General features: G+C 49.8%; 1 long non-coding RNA gene across 1 annotated transcript; it reads left to right on the top strand.

The window, feature by feature from the left end:
- The first annotated feature begins 573 nt into the window (after positions 1-573).
- On the top strand, positions 574-6675 carry LOC140455227 (uncharacterized). Its single transcript, XR_011952798.1, has 2 exons — positions 574-1959; positions 6206-6675. It is a non-coding gene; the product is annotated as an uncharacterized lncRNA (long non-coding RNA).
- Positions 6676-11150: the final 4475 nt, after the last annotated feature.

The raw sequence follows: 11150 nt of genomic DNA, 5'->3' as shown, positions 1-11150 counted from the left end.
GCAGATCGATTTTGTGTCTGAATGCTTCTGCAGTTTCCATTTGAATCTCTTATTGATGCATCTTTTCATTGCATTTAACATTACTATAATAATATTAAACCAACATCGTGCAGATTGTGGTGATTTAAAGTACAAAACAAAGCGCTGGAGAAAGCAAGTATAGTAGAGTCAGTGGACAGAGAAACAGAATTAACATTTCAGTCCAATCTGTCTCTCGTTCAGAACTCCACATTCAGTTTCTGTTTCTCTCTGCACTGACCCTACCAGTGTTTTCCCATCATTCTCTACTTGTATTTATACAATTGTTGTCTCATATTCCTGTTTACCATCACCATGTTTTTTCACATCACTAATCACTGTCATAGACGCATACAGCAACTTGAACATGCCAGCCATCTTTCCCAAACTGAACAAGTCCTAGGAGCCTGCATTTACTCCATAACCCTCTGACTGTTTCCTATTCATGCCCCTGTCAAATGCCCTTTAAATGTTGTCGTTGTATCATTTTGTCTGGCAGCTCGTTCCATACACGACCCTCACTCTGTGTGAAAATGTTTCACCTCAGGTCCCTCTCCAATCTTTCCCTCTCTCCTTAAACCTCTCTGTCTAGTTTTGAACTCCCCCACCCTAAGGGGAAAAAAAATCTTTGCTGCTCATCCTATCCATGTCCCTCATGATCTATAAACCTCGATAAAGGTCACCCTTCAGCCTCCAAAACTCCAGTGAAAAACCTGTCCAGCCTCTCTGTGTAACTCAAACCCTCCAGTCTGTGTGATATCCTTGTAGATTGTTTCTGAACCCTCTCCAGTTTAATAATATCCATCCTACAGCAGGGGGACGAGAATTGAACACATTGCTCCAGAAGTGTCCTCACCAACATCCTGTACAACCTCCTGAAACAGTCATGAAGAACATTTCAATCCGTTGTCATCTGGTGATATTTTCCTCCCAAGACCCTCCATGAAGACACGGTGCCCCCTCAATCCTGGGATTGTAACCCTTCACCTTGGGCAAGCTCAGAGACCTCTCCATTTCAGACCCAGGGGCTCGGGCTCCAGCAGCTTCCTTTCAGCCTCATCGCCCACGTCTTGTTTCCAGCAGATGCCTGTTTCCCGCTTGGTCTGAGCTCACAGCCTTTCACCCCGGTGTGTGAGAGTGAGAGTGAGTGAGAGAGAAATATCCCAGAGGCAGCTCCGGCTCCAGATGCCCCACTTCCCAAACTCACTCGACCCTCCATCATGATGCCGCTCCGTCCCTCCCTTAAATAAATGGGGAAGAGGAGATAGAGAGTGCAGAAAGATCCCAGGCTTTCCCTTCGCCCGCCCAGAGCCGCCATTATTGTCATCAGAACCGTTCCCGCCATCTCAACCGTCACCGCCGCCCGCGAGCGCACATTCAAATTTGAATCTAACCGTCGCGCCTGCGCGAGAGCCCGAGCCAGAGCCTGCGCCCGCCCCAAACGGCTGGAGCAAACCCGGGCCTGGTGCTGGGATTCCCTGGTGAAGTCTGAGGGCCATCCGGGGAACAGGAGCCTGGCCTGGCTCGGCTTGGTTCTGGATTCCCCTGTCCTGAAGGAAGGGGACACGCCTCATCCTCTTCTCCAGCTGAAAGCATTGGGCTTGAAAACCCCAGGCCCATGTGTCCCATTCTGAGCAAGGCCCAGGGACAGGGCACTCAGGGCCCAGGATGACTTAGGGAGGTCCGGGTTTGTCCAGCTCGACTCACACAGCGGGATCCATTTATTTGTGAAAAGAACAGACATTGAAGGGAGAAAGAGCAGAGACTGGTGACGGGGGGTCACTGGGGTGGACATTGGTCTGAGCCTCGAACTCCATCCTTGGGGATGAATTCTCTCTCATGTCCTGGTTGTGAGCCTGTCTGTTGTCTGACCAAGGTCGTGGGCTCAAGGACAGGAGAGCTGGAAAGTGGCTGAAGATGTTCCTGAAGGGACTGGATAAGGTGAGTGGAGCAGATTCACAAGTGGAGTCATGTTCTTTGGGAATAACATCGAATTGAAGCTGTGAGGTTTTTTAAGTGTTGGTGTGTATCTATCATGTAATAAGGGAAGATCTGTCTTTGTTGTTTAATCTGTCTGGTATTTCTTCCTGTGTTAAAATGGAACCAGTTGTGAGGTGGAGCAATCTCCTTGAATTCCTGCCTTGTCACTTTTCTGAGTAAAAAAGAGCAAGGGAGATCATTGACAACCTGAGAGAGGCCACTTCTGAGAGAAGACACTTCAAAGCGGCTCACCCTGGGCACTGACCACCCTCCCCGGAATGGGGCTTGAACCCACCACCTTCCCACTTCGAGGGGAGAGAGCACGACCCATGGAGGCCCCATCTCTCACTGCACCTCAGGATGGGCACTTGGAATTCTCCAGCTATTAACAGAATATTCCCGAGGTGCTGTTGCAGTGGGACCCTTTCCCTCAAACCCAAAGCCACCTGAATCCACCTCTGCTGGTGACAGAAAGCACAGCGTATTCCCAGGAAGTCTCACTTTCCCTGTCTGCAGGTTCCTGGAAAACACGCAGGAATCATGGGAGAGAAAAGCTGAGTCCTCACAGTAAGCGAGAGTGGGTTCAGCTGCTCCCCTGAGCTCAGTGCAATGAACCTGATCAATATCTTCCCCGATGCTAAAGAGAAACTCAGAAAGGAAATGGTCAGCTCACTCCCGCCCTCCTGTTATTTGGATCTTGCTGTGCGCAGAATGGGCAGACTGTGGCGCCACCTCAGAGTGATATCAAGCAACATCTGAACCTCCCCCACGACAGATGAACAATTCAGAGAACTGACAGAGTGATCCAGCGGGAGAGATGCTGGGCTCAGGGTTGGAGACAGTGTTCCTGTCTGTATTCCCATGTGGAGCTCTCAGATTGCAGAGGGACTGAGCAATCTCAGACTCTGGTGAAGGGCTTTTGCCTGGCACATCAATTCTTCTGTTCCTCAGATGTTGCCTGACCAGCTGTGCTTTTCCAGGCCTACACTCTCGACTCTGATCTCCAGCATCTGCAGTTCTCACTCTCGCCCAATCTCAGACTGTGATCACCTGCCAGCAGCTTCCTCTGATTTCTGTCTGCAGTCTCTCTCTCTCTCTGAGCCTCCCAAGCTGGCCCACGGTCAATACAACGGGAGGCTGTGGTTTCCCAGTTTCACCCTGAGACATCACTGCCTCACCTCGGTCTGCACAGAGGTGACAGGCAGCTTGAGAAACTCAGCCTGAACAGCCCATCCCAACCCAGTCTGAGGGAGGTTGCAGGAACACAGAGGGGAGGGAGAGACCCTGCAGTTTATATACACCACTGTAAAAGTAGGGTTGTAGGTCAAACGAAGCAGACAACGCTGTTTAATGTGAAATAACAAAGCAGCAGTGAGAACAACAAAAGCAACAAAAGGGAACCAGCACTTTTCAGATAGAGTCTTATTCGTACGACATGGAAACAGACCCTTCGGTCCAACTCATCCACACCAAGCAGATGTCCTAAATTAATCTAGCCCCACTTGCCAGCACTTGCCACACATCCATATTCATTCTTCCTATTCACATATCCACCCAGATGCCTGTTAAATGTTGTAATTGTTCAAGTCTCATCCACTTCCTCTGGCAGCTCAGTCCATACACTCACCACCCTCTGCATGAAAAAGGAAATTCCCCATGGATCCCTTTTGAATTTTTCCCCTCTCACCTTAAATCTCTGCCATCTAGTTTTGGACACTCCAGCCCAGGGAAAAGACTTTGACTATTCACCCTATCCATGCCCTTCATAATTTTATGAAACTCTATAAAGTCCCCCTCAGGCTTCGACACTCCAGGGAAAACAGCCCTAGCATGTTCAGCATCTCCCTGTAGGCCAAACACTCCAACCCCAGCAACATCCTTGTAAATCTTTTCTGAACATTTTAAAGTTTCACATCATCCTTCCTATAGCAGGGAGACCAGAATTGAATGCAATATTCCAGTCGTGGCTGAACAGACTGTACAGACCCAACGTGATCTCCCAACTCCTTTACTCAATGCACTGACCAATAAAGGCAAGCGAATGGCTCAAACTCCGCTTTCTCAGTGAGAGCACTGTGTTTAGTTCTGTCTGTCCCTTTGATGAACCTGGTTAACTCTGGGAGGGAAAGTGTTTAAGAGGGGCATTGCAATGGCAGCCCACAAGGAGGGGCTTCTTAAACATTCATTCATGGGGATGTGGGCATCGCTGGCTAGGATCAGCTCTCCGGGTTCTCAAGTACACCCTCTTCGGGGTCTCCCTCCCCCCGGGTCCCCCTCCTGATCCTCCCCATTTTACATTACCACCCCCTCCTCCCCCAAAGGCTGAGCTCCCACAGGTGAGCGATGGAGGACATTAAGTCCCTTAAGTGGTGACTGGGATCTTCTCAAGGTCATCCCCGGCTGGTGATGGGGTCCTTGCAGCCATCCTGGTACCCCATCCCCCTCCCCCTCCTTCCTCTCCAAGGGTACTGAGGCCAATGGGATGCTCCACATGCTGACCACTCAGGGACCAAGCTTCCCAATTGGCCTCAGTGCCATTCCCGGGATTTCCCGAGAGATTCCTTTGCCCTGACTCCGAGCGGCAGCAATTTATAACGAGGAAAGCTCTGGTGTAAACGGGGCAATGTCAAACATCAAATGACCTTCCTCTAAACAACAAGGAAGAGCTACATTTGTGTAGCGCCTCCACCAGCGCCAGGCTCGGTGACGTGTTTCCCTCCCTTCCCTTCCCGCTCTCTCACCTGCTCGGGCTGCTCTGGCTCGGCTCCACATCGGATGTAGATGATGAGCAGGGCTGTGGTGGGCACTGACAGCCCCAGGCTCAGGTAGACGGTGCCGAGCACAGGGACCAGGCGGCCGCCAGCTCTGTCTGCTCCCTTCTCCGAGTCAGGCATGGGGCTGAGGGAGCTCTCCTTGGGGTTCCCATTGTCCACTTGACTGTCCTGTCTCTGGGGTGGCTGTCTACTTTGGTTCAGCCACATGAGGAATTCTACATTCTGGTCCCAACATTCCCGAAAGAATGTGGACCATGGCTAACTATGAAGAGAGGTTTAAATAGATTAGGATTATTTTCATTGAAAAGATGGAGGTTGAGGAGGGCCCTGATTGAGGCCTAAAAAACATGAGAAGTAGACACAGGATGGACAGCAAGAAGCTTTTCCCCAGAGCGGAGGATTCAATCACTAGGGGTCACATGTTCAAAGTGAGAGGGGCAACGTTTAGGGGAGATATGTGGAAAGTTCATCAGGCAGAAGATTGTGGGTGCCTGGAACACATTGTTAGTGGAGGTGGTAGGGGCTAGAAAAACAACGTCATTGAAGATGCATCCAGGTCGATACATGTATGGGGAGGGAACAAAACAACACAGAGCTTTTGAAAATAGGTGGCAGGTTTAGACAGAGAAGCTGAATCGACAGAGGCTTAGAGAGCTGAAGGGCCTGTTCGTGTAAATTTCTTTGTTATTTGTTTGTCTCAAAGTAAATGCCGACATTGCATTTGCCTTCAAAACTACTGACTCAACCTACAAGTTTGACCTTGAGAGAATGCTGGACTAGAACTCCCAAGTCTCTTTGCACTTCAGGTTTTCAAATGTTCTCCCCATTTAGAAATAGTCTATGCTTCAACTCTTCTTTGGGAGCAGGAAGAACAGCCTGAACTTCAGTTTGACCCGCTATGATCGGTGTAATAGAGACCTCTTTATCATATTCTGTAAATGCAATCTTGTGGGTGACACGGTGGTGCAGTAGTTAGCACTGCTGCCTCACAGCGCCAGAGATCCCGGTTCAGTTCCTGCCTCATGTGACTGTCTGTGTGGAGTTTTCACATTCTCCCCGTGTCTGCGTGGGTTTCCTCCGGGTGCTCCGGTTTCCTCCCACAGTCCAAAGATGTGCAGGTTAGGTGAATTGGCCATGCTAGATTGCCCCCAGTGTTAGGTGAAGGGGTAAATGTAGGGGAATGGGTCTGGGTGGGTTGCTCTTCAGAGGGTCGGTGTGGACTTGTTGGGCCGAAGGGCCTGTGTTAATACTGTAAATAATTTAATCTAAGAGATGCCTTTTGTTTGTTGATTAGAGTAAAACTCCAATATGTAATAGTTTCTTTGATCTGCTCCTGTACCCTGCACTTGTGAGAAAACACATCTCTGGAAAGACATTTTTATGAATAAAGTATAAATTTTAAAACTAAAAGAAATCTTGTGCTCTCAAAGCAGATTGCGAACCTCCCACAACCCCGAGGGCAGTCTCATAACACAGCAATACCAAAGCCCCACAAAGATCAGGTCAGATGGAGAGACACCACCAAGGACATTGCTCCCAGGACAGGAACAATGGAAGCCCCTTACTGTTTCAGAAGAGACATTCTCACCAACCTGCAAAGAGCTGGAATCTCCTGATCCCATTGATACTGTCAGGATGTTGCATTGTATCGAGATTCAGGACATTCATCCGATAACTGTTTTTCAATTATCATCATTGTAACTAGATTACTCCATTTCCAGATGCATTGTATCTTTCCCCATTTTCATTCATCTTTTTGTACAAGATTCCTATAAAACCTGGCTTCATCCTCAGCTCGAGAAAGGGAACCCTTGATCTCCCTGTACAGACTGTCAGTTCTGTGTCAGACTCGTCAGTTTCTCTTCCAACGATATCGCTTGTAATAAACAGCTTGTCAGTTTCACCCGATCTGGTTTGTGTGCTCTCTGCCTTATTGGGCTAATTTCTCCCACAGGGTCAGTATGGCCATGTTGGGGCCGAAAGGCCTGTTTCCACACTCTAGGGAATCTAATCTAATCAGATATCTATCTTGTGTTTCAACGATCATAAGCACATCTCATTGATAAAACACGTTCTGTTATTAGTGTAAGTAAGCAAGTCCCGTAAATCAAAGCCATGTGGAAATGTTTACATTGGAATCACAGGCGACTGTTTTTCAAAGCAACAAAGGGTGTCGAAAACGTGGAATGTTCAGCCAGAGAAGATGGTGCTCTCAGTTTAAGCTCACATCCAAACAATGTTGAGAAATCTTTGCTTGTACCTGGCACCTTTAATCTTAATCACTTGGACTAAATAGCTTGTCAGTTTCACCCGATCTGGTTGTGTGCTGTCTGCTTTATTGGGTAATTTCTCTGCAGTGCTCAGCAGCCTGAAGGAAGAAGATGGCTCGATAACGTCATCTCAGGCTGACGTCATGAGGATCAGTAAATCCTTCTATGCCAGTCTGTATGACGCGAAGCCGACCGACAGCGCGGCCTCCCAGTCGTTCCTGCCCTCTATCACAGAGGTCTTAGACGACAGAAGACAGGACAGGCTGGACCAGCCACTATCTCTGGACGAGCTGACCAAAGCCCTTGAGTCCTTCGAAAAGATTAAAACTCCCGGAACTGACGGCTTACAGATCGAGCTCTATCCCGCTCTGTGAGACTTGATCGGCCAGGACCTGCTGGAGGTGTATGTCAGTATGCTTCAGGCAGGTACCATGAGTGAATCCATGAGGAAAGGCATCATCACCCTCGTCTACAAGCGGAAGGGAGAGAGGGAGGAACTCAAAAATTGGAGACCTATTTCACTGTTGAATGTGGGTTACAAAGTTCTGTCAAAGGTCATCGCCAACCGGGTCAGGTCTGCCCTAGGGTCGGTGATTCACTCTGACCAAACCTGTGATGTACTGGGTAGGAAGATCGCTGAGGGTCTCGCACTCCTCAGGGATACGATCGCGTACGTGCAGGACAGAGGGTTAGACATCTGCCTGATCAGCCTGGACCAGGAGAAAGCCTTTTACAGGATATCACACAGGTATATGAGAGATGTTCTCTCAAAAATGGGCTTTGGGGAGGGAATCTGCAATTGGATCAGACTGCTCTACACCAACATTGTCAGCGCAGTATCAATCAATGGGTGGGAATCAGATAGCTTCCCAGTCAGATCTGGAGTCAGGCAGGGCTGCCCTCTCTCTCCTGCCTTGTTTGTGTGCTGCATAGAGCCATTTGCCGAGTCCATCAGGAAGGATGCGAGCCTGAGAGGGGTGACTATTCCTGGCAACGGGGGCCTGCAGGTTAAGGCCTCCCTGTACATGGAAGAAGTCGCCGTTTTCTGCTCGGATCCGCTGTCCGTGCGCAGGCTCATGTGCATATGTGACCAGTTTGACCGGGCCTCGGGGGCCAAGGTAAACTGAGGCAAGAGCGAGGCCATGCTCTTTGGGAACTGGACCGACCAATCCTCGATCCCCTTCATCATCAGGGCCGACCGCCTGAAGGTGCTGGGTATTTGGTTCGGAGTGGCTGGGGCGTGCGCCAAGTCTTGGGAGGAGCGTATCAGCAAAGTGAGGCAGAAACTGGGCAGATGGAAGCTACGATCGCTCTCCATCACGGGAACAAAACCAGGTTATCAGGTGGGAGGCACTGTCATTGCTGTTATACGTGGCACAGGTCTGGTCTATTCCCAGAACCTGTGCCACTGCAGTCACCCGGGCCATCTTCCAGTTTATATGGAGATCAAAGATGGACTGGGTCTGAAGGGACTCGCTGTATAAAGATCTGGGCAACGGGGAAAAAAATACACCCAATTCCATCCTGACCCTGATGACCACCTTTGTGTGTGGCTGCATCAAGCTGTGCGTGGATCCCCGGTACGCAAACACCAAGTGTCACTATGTACTGAAGTTCTACCTGTCCCCGGTGTTGTGTAGGATGGGCCTGGCCTCGCTGCCGCGGAACGCTCCGAGTAGTTGGACCGTTCCGTATCACCTGTCCATCGCGGAGAAATTTATGAAGAAAAACACCTTTGACCACAAGTCCATCAGGAAGTGGTCAGCACGTAGTGTCCTTGAGACCCTTCGGGAAAAGGAGAGGGCGGATCCCGTCGAGCGGTTCCCTGAGCAGACTGTCAAAGCCATTTGGCAGAATGCCTCATCGCCAGAACTTTCCAACAAGCACCAAGACGTGGCTTGGCTGGTGGTGAGAAGGGCTCTGCCTGTGAGATCCTTTATGCACGCCCGGACTCTCTGCCGCACCGCACGCTGGCCTCGAAGCGGCTGCGGGGGGGACGAGACTGTCACACACCTCCTTCTGGAATGTGCCTATGCAGAGGAAGTCTGGAGAGGAATGCAGTGGTGCTTGTCGAGGTTCGTCCCGAGCAGCGCCGTGACGCGGGACTCCGTGCTCTACGGCCTGTTCCCCGGGACTCACACCGAGACGAACATTAACTGTGCCTGGAGGATCATCAACTTGGTGAAGGACGCTCTCTGGGCGGTCTGAAACCTGTTGATCTTCCAGCTGAAGGAGTTGACCCCGACTGAGTGTTGCAGACTGGCACATTCCAAGGTCCAGGACTACGTGTTGAGGGACACGCTGAAGTTTGGGGCAGCTGCAGCCAAGGCGCGGTGGGGAAAGACCACCATGTACCATCTGCCTGCCTAAAGAAGAACAGGGGGCCCATGCAGTCATTGGGCTCTGCTGGTGCCTCAGCTAAATATGTAATGGCACAGAGCTGTATATATGAATGATTACTCTGTCTCTGTCTACCAAGAAATGGAATATTTAAGGATGTATGGCAGGACTAATTGTACAGATTATCAAAATATTTTATGAATACAGTATATTTTTGAAATTAAAAAAAAGTTTGTCGATATTAGTCGACAGCTCCTTTGTCTCTGAACAGGGGAAGCGAACCTGACATTTTAAATATAGCCCAATTCGAAGCTGGCGGCCAGCCCTGTCCCAGCCAGTCAGACCAGAGAAAGGCTGGATTGGAAAGCCCTGCTAGATTATGTTCAGGCTCTTAGCAGGAGCATTAGTGTTCCACACACCCAGGTCAGAGGTTGGAGCAAAACCTTGCCAGGGTGGGATGGATCTTTGAGAATGCTGGCGGCCTTTCCTTGACAGCGGGTCTGGTAGATGGATTCTACAGATGGGAGGTTGGCCTTTGTGATTGTCCGGCGGAGTTCACCACACTCTGTAACTGTCTCCGATCTTGAATGGTACATGCCATACCAGGTGGTGATACATTCAGACAGAATGCTCTCGATGGTGCACCAATAAAAGATGGCAAGAGTATTTTCCGTCATGCCCAATTCCCTCAGCTGCCTGAGAAAGAAGAGACATTGTTGGGCCTTTGTAACCAGTGCATTCATATGAAGTGTCCAAGAAAACTTGTTGTGGATGACCACTCCCAGGAGCTTGACACTCTCCACTCGTACCACCTCTGTGCTGATAATGTGTAGGGGGGGGAGGCATGAGTAACATCCCACCGAAAGTCAATAATGAGTTCCTTGGTTTTGCCGGCATTGAGAGCTAGGTTGTTCTCAGGGCACCATTTTTCAAGGTCTTCCACCTCCCCATCTGTGACCAATTTTGTCGCCAACTGAGATTCAATCGACTGTGGTGATGTGATCAGCAAATATGTAAATGGCATTACTCTGGTATTTGGCGATGCAGCCATGGGTATACAGTGAGTACAGTAGGGGACTGAGTACGCACCCCTGGGGGGATCCAGTGTTGAATGTTGGTGAAGATGAAATATTGTCCCCAGTCTTCACTGATTGTGGCCTGTGGATCAGGAAACTGAGGATCCAGTTGCAGAGAGTGGGGCTCAGTCTGAGATCACTAAGTTTAGTAATCAGTCTCGAGGGAATAATATTGTTGAAGGCTGAACTGTAGTCAATGAGCAGGACTCTTACATAGCTGTTCTTGGTGTCAAGATGTTCTAGGGAGGAGTGAAGGGCAAGTGATGTGGCATCTGACATGGATCTGTTGGTCCAATAGGCAAATCAGAGTGGGTCAAAGAGTAGTGGGGAGGCTGGTGTTGACTAATGCAATGACCAGCCTTTCAAAGCATTTCCTGACCGCCAATGTTCGGGCCACAGGGCAGTAGTCATTGAGACATGCTGCACGAGCCTTCTTAGGCACAGGGATGATGTTGGCCCTCTTGAAGCAGGCAGTGAGAGTGGCTGGCTGCAGGGAGAGCTGGAAGATGTCGGCCTGGTACTCCATCTGGTCCCATCGCTCTCTTTGGATTCACACGAAGGAAAACTGATCTGACCTCTGATGCGGTGACTGTTGGGATAGGTTCATTAGGACTGGTCGGAATAGGTGTTACCTCTCCACCGAAATTCTGCTCAAAGCGAGCATAGATGGTGTTGAGACGATCTGGGAGGGA

Source organism: Chiloscyllium punctatum, chromosome 30, assembly GCF_047496795.1.
Source record: "Chiloscyllium punctatum isolate Juve2018m chromosome 30, sChiPun1.3, whole genome shotgun sequence".
Classification (NCBI taxonomy): Eukaryota; Metazoa; Chordata; class Chondrichthyes; order Orectolobiformes; family Hemiscylliidae; genus Chiloscyllium; species Chiloscyllium punctatum.
The sequence above is the reverse complement of the archived record's forward strand: the minus strand, read 5'-3'. Positions and strand labels throughout refer to the sequence as shown.